Consider the following 12,989-nt stretch of genomic DNA (forward strand, 5'->3'; position numbering starts at 1 on the left):
TTTTTTAGGACTTTTGTTGGACGCAATTAGCACGGAGGCTCTGTAATATGGAAGAGCTAGTCCTTTGACAATTGACAGTGGAAGCATGCCTGGGTTCATTCGTTTGAATTGCCATATCCAAAAGTAGTGTCTCAGTGATGTTCCTTAGAAACAGTGTCTAACTGAAAATTCTCTGACTTTATCTGTCTCTGATCTAGATTTAGTGTTCAGGATAAAAAACTGCAACCTTTGTGATGAAGATGCTTACGCATCTTTTCTTGTCACTTCTTGTAATGGTTTCCAAATCGTAGTCATAACATCTATGAAATGTGGGACCAATTTCTCATCATCATGGCTGAATTAAACCAGATCGTGGCTACTATTCTGTGGAGACTGTACACTTTTGGTGGCCTTAAAAGTTCGCTACAGAGACAGAATCACAATTCTTAGGGGAAATCATGAGAGCCGTCAATTACGCAAGTGTAAGAATGTTTTCTTTGCATTCGGTAATTCTCAAATTAATTAATACCACGAAAACATGAAAGGAAAAAATTTTAAACAAAAAGTATGATGCTAATTGTTGACTTCACAATTTAATTTTTACCTTTGGCGTTCTGCTTTCAGGTATGGCTTTTATGATGAATGCTTGAGAAAATATGGAAATGCCAATGTCTGGAAATACTTCACGGACTTATTTGATTATTTGCCTCTGACTGCCCTTATTGAGAGTCAGGTCTGAGTTAAAAATGTTGCACAGAATTTTTGTCCTGCTATTTTCACTCAATTGTCTAACTTCCTTGATTATTTCAGATTTTCTGTTTGCATGGAGGCCTTTCACCTTCTTTGGATACACTAGATAATATTCGGTCCCTGGATCGCATTCAGGAGGTATGTGAGTTGCTAAATGGCTTGTATGAATGCTGTACAGTCTAATGATATGCTTGGTATTGAGAGTATTTTTATGTCAATATGTAGTAGTTGGGCAAACGGAATGTGTGTGTGTGTGTGTGTGTGTGTGTCCTTTTCTATATGGTTCTTGGAGATGATTTGGCTGGAAACATATTATTGAATGTTAAAACGGTGAACCATAAAAGTATGTTTCAGTTGTGCATTGGCTGATTTTATGATCTTTAGGTCTATTATTGGTTTTGAAATCGAAGCATTCCCCTTGACTCCTAAGATTCAACAAAGAAAAATTTCATTGCTGTAACAATTGGTAGGGAGCAAATCCACAAGGATGTTGAACGACCCTTTTGGACAAAATAACTTTTTTATTGACCCTTCCAGGCCATAAATTATAATTTACCTTTTTATTGGGCTTTTTAAAATGCTTTCTAGGGTTCACCACAATGATCCATTTCTCCTTCCACTTGGATTAATTCCATACTTTTTAGTTGTCGGTTGTCATATGTCTGCCTTGCCTGGCGCAGTAGGAAGAATTTAGGCTGTCTCATCTTTTAGCCATTGGCGGAATGTCTCTTGTTGGCCTTTTTTCTTACTTAAACCTTTACGGATGAGTTTAATTAATTGGATAAATAGCGACTCTTGCGCTATGGTTGCCTGATCAATTGTACTTCTGCATTGCAGGTTCCGCATGAGGGACCCATGTGCGATCTCCTGTGGTCTGATCCAGATGACCGTTGTGGATGGGGCATATCTCCCCGTGGTGCAGGATATACATTTGGACAGGACATAGCTTCGCATTTTAACCACACGAATGGCCTCTCCTTAATTTCTAGAGCTCACCAGCTTGTCATGGAAGGATATAATTGGTGCCAGGTGCCCGCCTGACCTTCAATTTAGGAATCTGTATAGTTACATTTTTAACCTTATCCATTCAAGATATTGACATATCTTATGACTTGTTTAGGAGAAGAATGTCGTGACTGTATTCAGCGCTCCGAATTACTGTTACCGGTGTGGGAATATGGCTGCGATACTGAAATAGGAGAGAACATGGATCAGAATTTTCTCTGCAGTTTGATCCAGCTCCCCGGCAGGTCGAGCCTGACACTACACGCAAGACTCCAGATTATTTTTTGTAATTTCTTATGTTTCCCAGACACTTGTTGTCACTTTTTTTCCTGCTGCGATTATAGATGTGTCTTTTAGAGTTTATCTTCTTCATAATTCTTTCTTCTGGAGTTTGTCATCATCGTCTGTTGCTGCTGCTGCTACTGTCTTGTCTGCGCAAGAAAAAGAAAACCCATAGGAGAACTGGCAGAAGCCACCAGTTGGTTTGTATATATTTTTTGAGAGGAGGAAGCAGCCTTAACATGGTATAAACTGGTTCTGAAATTTTATATATATATTTTTTTCAATCTCAGGGTAGAGCCAATTTTTTGTGACCTGGCAGTCATGTCCATTTGAGACTAAATGGTTGTCCCAACTCCTTAAAAACGAAGTGCAGGTATTCATTTACATTATTATCGAATGGTTTATTGGAGCCATACTCGTGGGGTTTTTTTGTATTTTTTTTCCTGTTTGTTTTGTTTAATTGGAAAGAAACTAGAAAACGATGATCCTCACCATTCTCAGTATTCCCAAATTTGTGCGGTGAGTTGGTCATGTCATATCTTTGGTGGTTACTTGACTTGAGAGGCAGGTTCAGTTTTCTTATCACCAGTCGGCAATGTTTATCATCTTAAAGATAAAAATTAATTTAAATGACTTTGGGGTATGAAGATTAAGGTATAATTTTATGTAAATTGAAAGGGGGAAAAGTCTATGAAAATGATTTGGTTTTGCTTGGAAAAGCTTTGTGAAGCCAAGCAGCTAGCATTTCCGTGTGAGTTCTGTTTGAGAGTGGAGACATAAATGCCTCATTGGTCGACCATGTTGGAGAGTGGGACCTTTTTGGTTGGCCCGAAGGGACGAAACGACCTCTCGAGTCTTGAGTTGATTACATCCGTCGTTGTTATGTGTATTTAAAAATTGACAAAAACTACCAATAGGGGTTGGGTCTAACTAACAGAAAAGGTTAGTCTTATAACGTAACGAATTAAAGTTCGAATTCTCATTGAGAGAGGTATTTATATTTAGTGTTCGATAATATCTTGAATAGAATTGTTTTCAATAGGAGGATATTTATGTTTTAGTCCAAAAAAAAATTGACAAAGACTGCGTTGAAGACTTATGGCCTACTGGCTAGCATGCACTATGCCGACGGCAAAATAGAAGTTCGAATAGGCAAAGACCAGAAGGGATAGACAAAATAAAAATAGATATACTCTGAATTTAATACAAGAAATTTATGAATTATAAGAGTCTAATTATAAACTTTTAACTTATAAGGATCAAACTAAAAAACTTGAATCAAATTAAGATGATGTGAGTATAATCTATTACCTCCAGTCTTTAATATAAGACCTTATTTGACTTTTATTTTGGTTCTAAATATAAGACCCCAATCTACTTTGTCTCTCATATTTATATATTTTTTTCAAAATAGTCCTTCTAACAATGGTAGTTCTTGCCAATACATTTGATTAGCAAGGATATTTTAAGAAACACAATACCTATTTAGGACAAATAACTAACTCAACTTACTTTCTTAATCTCTTCAAATTAGTCAACTGGCTCTTATAATTAGGACCGGAGGTATTATCTACAAATAAATAAATAAGTAAAAGGACCATATTATTTATAAACTGGAACAATTTTGCTATCCTTCAATAAAATAATTTTGACCCAAATTAATTTCTCTTAGTTAATAATATAAAATTTCCATTATTTATATAACCATTATTAAATGTTCTACCTCCGATCCTTAATATAAGAGTTAGTTAACTAATTTGAGTAAATAAAGAAAATTAGTAATATTGGTTCTTTGTAATAAATAGATATTGTCTTTTGTCGAGTACTATTGCTAATCAAATGTCATTTGATGAAATATTTAATATGTGCAACTATTACAAAGATTACCTTAAAAAAAAAGACAAATATAAGAGGCAAAGTACGTTAAAGTTATATTTAGAACCAAAATGAAAACCAAACAAGCTCTTATATTAAAGAGAGGAGGTAGGAGCATATTTTTATATTATTTCATTTTACATAGTATGTAAAATTTTCAAAATAGTAATAAAAAGAGAGTTACATAATTTACAAATGTGTTACAAGTGGAAAGCCTAATTTACCCTTAGTATTGTTGCCATCCTTGTGAGTTGTGATCCTACCTGGCTTGTCTCCATCCTGGTATATCATGACAGTTACTGCTTAGAAAAACAGAGTCCTAGTTTCTCTACACATCCAAGCTTTTATTCTGTAGCAAAGGGGTTGTAGAAGATGGCATATTCTTCTTCTGAATCTTGTGCTTCTCATTCACCATCTTTTCCTCTTGAGCCAGACCCCACATCACTGAGTAAAACCCAATTCCTATTATACCTGCTCCTATCATGCTGCATTAACAAATCAAACTCCACGTTTTTAGATATTAAATCCCCCTACTTCACCATTTATGCTCACAGTTCCATAAATTCCCCACAACTTAGATTTTGTTTGTGTACCTTCCCAGATAAAGAGTCTCCCTCAGAATATGACTCCCATGCCAATTGCAATGACCATCCCTAAAGGGTTGAACATAGCCACATAATTGGCCCCTTCTTTCGACTAGCCCATGCAAGCACAACACTTCGGATTGATACCTGAAATATTGCCTGCAAATAATGATCCACATCATCACTATAATGAACTATATTTATACATACCAGTGAGCGTTACTTTTGCACCGGCATCAAGTAGCTTGCTTTATTTCTTCTGCAGTTTGTACTTACTGAATAAAATATGGCTACCAATTCCATATCAGGCCTGAGTATCCAAGCTTCAGAAGCTCCCTCTGCAATGAGAGCTACGATGGCAGAAAGAACTACCACAAAACTGCAACAAATGGTTGTGACCATGAACTCTGAGGGATAGTCCTTTAGAACCCAAACCTGCCCATATATTTGAAGATGGAAAGTTGTTCAAAGGAAAGAAAACAAAATTATAGTTTCAGCCAACAAAGACAAACTCAAATATCTAGATTGAGCTTTTATTAGATCTGGTACTTCCATTTAGTATATATCTCATAACAACTACTCCTCGGTCCTTTTTTTTAAACAACCTTGAATTAAATAACATAAATAAAAAATTTAGTTAAAATTAATTAAAAATAATAAATGTATAGAAATTAAAAGTTTTTTTTCCTCCAAAATACCTTTATTGATGAGAGAGAGTATAAAAAAAAGAATAAAAAGTTATTAAAATAAAGAGAATTATGAAAGAAAAAGAATATGTGATGAAGAGAGATCATATTAAAATATAATTTTCAGAACATTTAATTATTTTGAAAATGATGTTTTAAGAAACAAAAAATTAAATATATCAATTATTAAAATAAGTCCTTAATATGGATAAAATAGGAAGTTTGTTACAAAAATTTAAAACAACTTGTAGTTGCTTATATTTAGGAACAAAAAGAGGATGATGGTTATTGTTTAGAATAACGGATGGAGAGAGTATTTAGTATTGGTTGTATAAAATAATTCGTATTTAATTATTATCAAGTCCTTGAAAAAGTAACTTGGTATAATTTTTCCATTGATCATAAGATTCTAACTGAAAATCTTATTTAAAAAATATTGAGTTCCTTTGACTTTGCACTCAATTCGATTGTTTTTAGTAATGACAAAGAGAGCAAAGTAACAGAGAGACAAAAGCTTTAAGAATAATTCATCTAACCTTTTAAGAATTTTTAAAGATGGAGGAGTACTTTTCGATGATGGAATAAGTTTGAATACCTGGATAACAATTAAGAGAGAGATACAAAAGCTGGCAATTGAAAGGAGAAAGCCTCCCAACAGCCAATTCGAAGGCTGTGACGAGAGCGAAACCCGACTCAGTGGCTTCTCTGGTAGGGGCTGAGGAGTAACTGGAAGACCCTTGTATAAGGTCACAATTAATGCTCCTGTGATTGACACCACTGTTCCAATAGCTTTCGCTTGACTGCTTCGTAATTTCAAATCCAGATTTTCCATCCTGAAATTACACAACAGAGTTCACTGATTTTTCAGTCCGGTCTTCTGCCGGTGAATATAACGCAAATCTAGTTTCGTGAGTCCCGTGAGTCCATCAAAGTTCCAGATTAAGAGTGACATCTAAATGCGGCCCAAAAAAAAAAAAAAAGAGTGACATCTAGACTACTTGAAGTGGCACTTGCGAAGACAGTGAAGGCAATTGGCCAAATCCAAAACAAAAAAGAGAGTAAAAGATGCAATCTGTTTGAGTGCTTATGACCGTTTACATCTGATCTAAACGCTCTACATAGGATGTTTTTAATTAATTATTTTAAATAAATAAAATCATTTTTTTTAATAAAGTGATGGTTAAATTTTTTTTAAAATTTTATATTCTATATCTACTAAAATAATTATTTAAAAAAATAAAAATTTACAAAAGTTAAATTTGGTCCATTCAAATTATATATGGCCAGTCCGGATGAGATAAGGTTGGGTTACTCACGAGCATCCAATCCGGTTCACAAAAGAGAGAGAAATGAAAATTAAAGGACGTGATTTTACCCCCCAAAAAAAAATGGATGTGAATTTTTTTAAAATCAGAAATTTGCGAAGCGCTTTGAAAGAGTGAAATTAAATAAAAATTTGAAAATATCAACAGAATAATTAAACATTATAGTTTATACATGATCGTTTTTTTTAAAAAAAATTGGGGATAAATCTTTTAATTGACAAATAGTGCCTGAGATGATGGATTTGCATAAAAAAAAATAAGTTACACGCAAGAGAAATTAAGTTACATGAAGATAAGATGATTTGCACAAAATATTACTACCTCTGGTTCTAAATATAAGAGTTAGTTGATTAATTTGAGTAAAATTAAAAAAATAAGTTAAATTAGTTATTTATAATAAATATGTATTTTCTTTTCTAAAATATCCTTGCTAATTAAGTTTATTGCCTAGAACTATTATTATTAGAAGGATTATCTTGAAAAAGATGAATGGATATGAGAGACAAAGTAAATTGAAATATTATATTTAAAACTAAAATAAAAATTAAAAAAATGTTATATTAAGAGCCGAAGGTGATACTTAGATGTAAAGGACTAATTTGTACACATAAGATAGATGACTTATACACTGGAAAGATGGATTGGTTACAAGGTTCCGCTGCACAAAGAGAAGATATTGCACGAGATAAGGTGAATTTTATATATATATATATATATATATATATATAAAAGTTAAGTTGCACTATATTCCTGTGAATCATTTGCCGGTTAATTCCTCAATGATAAATATATTTTCTATTTTACCCTTTTTCTTACGTTACATATAATTTAACTTTTCCCATCCAAATTAATCACTCGGCCCCACTCTCTTTGTCACATATAAAACAATAATTTTAGACAGTCCTGGGTACTGAAGGCGTGGCTCCAATCAATTGCAGCAATGTCCACGTCCCAGTCCAAATACCACAAGGAAAAAATTGAAGGTGGGGAGCAGCTGTGCTCAATTATCAACTGGCGGCACATTTTTGTACAGTAGCATATGCATAATGTATTCGGCATTAAAGATAACAAAAACAGTATGAAGTAATAAACATTTTTGTATAAATTTGTCGCATTTTTTTAGTTGCGTAAAACAGTGAAAAATTCATCAGGCTACTTGATGAGACATTTGTAAACTCATCTTGTAATTAACTAGTTAATTCATTTCCAATCGAGTTTGTTTATTACTTCAATGATTATTTTTACTTTATTGTTTCTTCATTATATGTACAAATAAGGAAAAATCTTTAAAAAATAACTGTTGAATTTTAAGATCTCAAATCAAGAATTACTATAAAAGTCTGTTGTTATTTGCTTTTCGAGTATAGTCATTTTCTTTATTAGTGTGGTGACTAATACTAATTTAAAATTTTAAAATTCAACAGTTATTGTTTTTATATTTTCTCAATAAATAATTTCCTCGCTTTGTACTGTATGCTGATTACTAATCAGGACAGAATTTCAAAGATCGGCACCAACAGGACTGTAAAAGTCGTTTGTGCCAATTGCCGCTCCCAAAAGTAAAAGTAATGACATAAACCTTTAAGAAAATATGTTGAAAAGAATTACTAACTTCATTTTATATTATTTTAACTAATTTATACTCATTAAAAAATTGTTTATATTTTATGATAGAATAGAGTAGCATAGCATCTACTTTACCCTTTATGATATTCTAAAAATATAAATTTTTATATATACTTTTTATTAATTACATAATTTTCTTAATATCTAATCTCAATAATTAATCATTAGGATATTTTAAGTGAAATAATATTAAAATATAAAGATTAGGGGGTCTGGAAATTGGACAAGGATCTCAAACACATATTTGTATGTTTTATTATTTATTACATAAATAAATATAGATGATTCAATTTTTCAAAAGACACAGCATAAGGCAGAGGATGAAGACTGAAGAAGAAGAAGACCGACCTGGAAACGATGGCAAGGATGAAAGTGAAAGCAGGAACAAGATCCAACATAGCCGAAGACAAGGTGGGAGAGCTTAATTGAATGCCACTATACATCAGTGTCTGCACTGCACAGCTACCATAACAAACAAACAAACAAACAAACAAAACAACGCAAACAATCAAATTCCACACCTCCTATCAGATTCAGAGCATTTCAGACCACAAACATTTTTCACAAAATCCATACCTGAGCACGCTAGACAGGAAGATTCTACCGATAATTGACCTTGAGACTGGGGGAGGAACCACCTTCCTGTGAAAGTCGTTAAATCAACAAAGAGCACAGAGTAATTTCGAGCCAAAGCTGCGAGAGAAAAAAAATTAACTGCGTATCGGATTTGATACACGCTCAACATTCGTGCAGAAACAACGGAACTTTTCTCACTTTCCTTCATAAGATGAAATTCTATCAATATAATTCACGAAATTAAGAAACGACTGCAATGATAACAAATAAAGATGATAGCCGACAGTGAAGAAGATGACGATAGGACTCAAATTAACCAGAGAGAAACAGCTTGAAATCCCACATAATGCTGTGAAAATAGTTAAGTCAACAAAAGCAAAGAGTAATTATTCAAGCTGAAGCTGTGAAAGAAATTAAACTGCGCATCGGCTTTGATATATATGTTCAACATTCGTACAAAATACACCAGAACTTTTCTTACTTTGAATGAGAAGATATTCTACTAATTAACGCTATCAAAAATCGACAATAATGATAACTAATACAGCAGTAAAATGACCTAAAAGATGGTACTCGACAGTGAAGAAGATGATGAGGACTCAAATTTATCAGAAAAAACAACTTGAAATCACACACAAGGCTTCTTTAAGTTAGGTCAAAAGGAATTGATGGAAACCTGTGATAAAGGAAGGTAGAGGGAAGAAGAAAACAGAGGGCTAAGGCGTTAGAATACACAATGAACACGAATTTGCTCATGCCATTGGTAGTGGCGGCCTTGACCAGAGTGTTCAAGCCAACGTCCGAGAACTGTGCGGCCACCATCGCCATTGTTATCGCCACACTCGCCATTTTTACTGTGCTCTCTCAGCTTCTGGTCTTCTAGACAGAGAGAGAAATTAATTTTGTTGATACTTGTTGATAGTGAGCGATCCAGTAGCTGTGGTGACCCGCATTTAGTACTAGCATGGCTCCATCGTGATGAATTTATTGTGGTGGAGACGAATCTTTGAAATCTCCAGATTGCTGAAAGCAAAAGCTGTCAGCTTCGAGGCGAACCGAAAAATGGCGACATCGAGTAATCGGTGCATCGTCAATATCGTGTAGCGCTAGCGGACCGCCATGTGGTTAGTTAGTGGTGATGGTTAATAGCGAGAATTATGTCGAAGTACTAAAATGGCAAAGTAGCAAATTATTTTATAATGTTAGTTATAAAGATGTAATTGTTATGAATATTGTGTGGATGTCCATTTACCCTTTCCTCTTCATCTTCTCCAAGTAACTTCCACTACCTCCACCATCCATTACTCCTCCACTACCCATTCACTCTTGTAACTCACCTCCATTCACATTCATGGGATTGATTATCCACTATTTGTCATTTAAGAACAATTGTAACCTATTTGTAAGACTATGCCTATAAATAGGGCATGTCATTTGTGTTGTAATGAAGTGAAGAAATACAAAAGTTCTCTCATTCTCTTGTCTTCATCTTTCTACTTTTGTGGTTTCATTTTGGTTCTATTTCATAAGACGTTATCAGCACGAAGCGCTCTTGTAATCGGAAGGTGTTGTAGTAAGGCTAATCAACTAGAAGGTAAATTTCTATATCATTTCTATAATGGTTTGTTTTATAATTATTCCATTTTCTTATTCACATTGATTTGTTTCATAACTATTCTATTCTCTTAATATTAATTTTCATTTAACTTTTTATATGATAGTATCATCATGTCAAATCTCACGAAACTTGAGTTTGTGGCTCTTGACATTACTGGAAAGAATTATTTATCATGGATATTAGATGCGGAAATCCATCTAAATGCCAATGGTCTAGGAGACACAATCAAGGAAGGCAACCAAGCATCCAACCAAGATAAAGCCAAAGCCATGATCTTTTTACGTCACCATTTGCATGAGGGGCTCAAGATTGAATATTTGACCGTAAAAGATCCACTTGTTCTTTGGAACAATTTAAAGGAAAGGTATGACCATCAGAAAACTGTAATCCTTCCTAAAGCTCGTTATGACTGGATGCATTTACGTTTACAAGACTTTAAATCTGTGATCGAATATAATTCTGCAATGTTTAGAATCAGTTCTCAACTGAAATTATGTGGAGAAAAGATCACTGATGAAGATATGTTAGAAAAAACATTTTCCACATTTCATGCATCCAATGTGCTCCTGCAGCAGCAATACCGTGAGAAAGGTTTCAAAAAATATTCTGAATTAATTTCTTGCTTGCTTGTGGCTGAGCAAAATAATGAGCTTTTAATGAGGAATCATGAATCCCGTCCTACTGGCTCCACTCCATTCCCAGAAGCGAATGTAGTGGCAACTGAATCAACCCGTGGCCATGGTCGTGGACGTGGACGGGGTCGTGGTCGGGCGTGGGCGTGGCCGTGGACGTGGCCGTGGTCGTGGAGGCGGTCGTTCCCACCAGAAGTGGGCAAATAATGATGAGCATCACCAAAAAGAATCTAGTGGAAATAATAATCATGTTGAAAATCTTTGTTATCGTTGTGGTGGCAAGGGTCATTGGTCTCGTACCTGTCGTACGCCAAAGCATTTGGTTGACCTCTACCAAGAATCGCTGAAAAATAAGAATAAGAATAAAAATAAAGGCAAAGAGCCAAAGGTGGAAACAAATTTTGTAGGAGAAGAAGGCGATTCTGATTATGGCAACATGGATGTTACTCACTTGGATGTTGCTGATTTCTTTGCCGATCCTGATGGAAGAATTGATCACTTAATTGGTGATGGAAGTGTTAAAAAATGAGTCATCTTGATGTAATTGAGTTTCTATAATTAAGCATATTTTCATGTTTTGCTTATAAGTGTGCTCTTTCACCTACCACAATAAATTCTGTACTTGTAAGGTTATTACCCCCAAAATAAATATAATTATGAGTTTTTATTCATGATAAAATTATATTTTCTTTTATTAATAATGTTTTCTTTTTAATCTTTTCCTATGTTTTTTTTTCATGAAGAATGACCATTATTGACATCAATAATGAAGATTTGTGTCTCGTTGATAGTGCAACAACTCACACAATACTCAGAAATGAGAAATATTTCTCTTCTCTGGTAATGCGAGAAGCCAATGTTCAGACTATATCTGGAAGTATAAATCTGATTGAAGGCTCTGGAAGAGCTGATGTATTACTACCTGAAGGAACAAAATTACATATTGATAATGCATTTTACTCTACCAAGTCTAATAGAAATTTATTGAGCTTCAAGGATATCCGCAGAAATGGATATCATGTTGAAACAATAAATGAAGGAAATCAAGAATACTTGGTTATCACAAACTTAATTTCTGATAAGAAATGCATTCTAGAAAAATTACCTGCCTTTTCTTCAGGCTTATACTACACACGTATTAGCACAATTGAAACACATGCTATTGTAAACCAGAAGTTTACAAGTGAGAATAAATTTAACATTTGGCATGACCGGTTAGGCCATCCCGGGACTATTATGATGCGAAAAATAATTGAGAATTCATGTGGACATTCACTGAAAAGTCAACAGATTCCACAATCACATGTTTTCTCATGTGCTGCATGTTCTAAAGGAAAGTTAATCATTCGACCATCACCAGCAAAAATAGAAAGTGAGTCTCTCACATTTCTAGAACGTATACAAGGGGATATTTGTGGACCGATACACCCACCATGTGGACCATTTAGATATTTCATGGTTTTAATTGATGCATCAACAAGGTGGTCACATGTTTGCTTATTATCCTCTCGAAACCTAGCATTTGCAAGGTTGCTTGCTCAACTAATTAGATTAAGAGCACATTTTCCTGATTATCCAATCAAAAGAATACGTTTGGATAATGCTGGTGAATTTACTTCACAAGCTTTCAATGAGTATTGTATGTCTCTTGGAATTGATATTGAACATCCTGTAGCACATGTTCATACACAAAATGGACTTGCAGAATCATTAATTAAACGACTACAATTAATTGCAAGACCATTACTGATGAGATCAAATCTCCCAAATTATGCTTGGGGACATGCAATTTTGCATGCAGCAACACTAATTCGTATCAGGCCAACAAGTTATCTCAAGTCCTCCCCTTTACAATTGGTTTTTGGTCAGGAACCTAATATCTCCCATCTAAGAATTTTTGGGAGTACAGTATATGTTCCTATTGCTCCACCACAACGTACTAAGATGGGTCCCCAAAGAAGGATGGGAATATATGTTGGATATGAATCTCCTTCTATAATAAAATATCTAGAACCATCAACAGGAGATTTATTTACGGCTCGATTTGCCGA

At 34.3% G+C, this 12,989-nt stretch overlaps 1 protein-coding gene and 2 pseudogenes across 1 annotated transcript in view; 1 reads left to right on the forward strand and 2 right to left on the reverse strand.

The window, feature by feature from the left end:
• The first annotated feature begins 197 nt into the window (after window positions 1-197).
• LOC114739807 (serine/threonine-protein phosphatase PP2A-5 catalytic subunit-like) lies at window positions 198-2,177 on the forward strand (annotated as a pseudogene).
• A 1,844-nt stretch (window positions 2,178-4,021) lies between these two features.
• LOC114739808 (WAT1-related protein At3g28050-like) overlaps window positions 4,022-12,989 on the reverse strand; it is a 36,686-nt gene continuing 27,718 nt past the window's right edge. Inside the window, exon 8 of the transcript XR_003739640.1 lies at window positions 4,022-4,154. The gene's annotated coding sequence lies outside the window, so the exon portion shown is untranslated. The remainder of the gene's footprint in view (window positions 4,155-12,989) is intronic.
• LOC114739809 (WAT1-related protein At3g28050-like) lies at window positions 4,034-9,766 on the reverse strand (annotated as a pseudogene).

This window comes from Neltuma alba, unplaced genomic scaffold (genome assembly GCF_004799145.2).
Source record: "Neltuma alba isolate B1F8T4 unplaced genomic scaffold, ASM479914v2 tig00002911_pilon, whole genome shotgun sequence".
NCBI classification, from domain to species: Eukaryota; Viridiplantae; Streptophyta; class Magnoliopsida; order Fabales; family Fabaceae; genus Neltuma; species Neltuma alba.